The sequence below is a fragment of the Gavialis gangeticus genome, unplaced genomic scaffold (assembly GCF_001723915.1).
Source record: "Gavialis gangeticus isolate Ggan-Ray unplaced genomic scaffold, GavGan_comp1, whole genome shotgun sequence".
Taxonomy (NCBI): domain Eukaryota; kingdom Metazoa; phylum Chordata; order Crocodylia; family Gavialidae; genus Gavialis; species Gavialis gangeticus.
In genome coordinates this window covers 900,009-900,278 of record NW_017729011.1, presented here as the reverse complement: position 1 = coordinate 900,278, position 270 = coordinate 900,009, and positions in this window count along the sequence as shown.

Below are 270 nucleotides of genomic sequence, written 5' to 3'. Positions count from 1 at the left end.
TGGCCTTGGGTCCACCATGATCCGCTGGCTGGAAAATTGGCCCCGTGGTTGGACCCAGAGGGTAATAATTGATGGTAGTGCCCTGTGACCAGTGGGGTTCTTCAAGGCTCTGTCCTTGGACCCATATTGTTCAACGTTTTCATTAATGATGTGGACATTAGAGTCAGAAGTGGACTGGCCAAGTTCGCCGATGACACCAAACTTTGGGGCAAAGCATCCATACCAGAAGACAGGCGGGTGATCCAGGCTGACCTGGACAGGCTCAGCAAA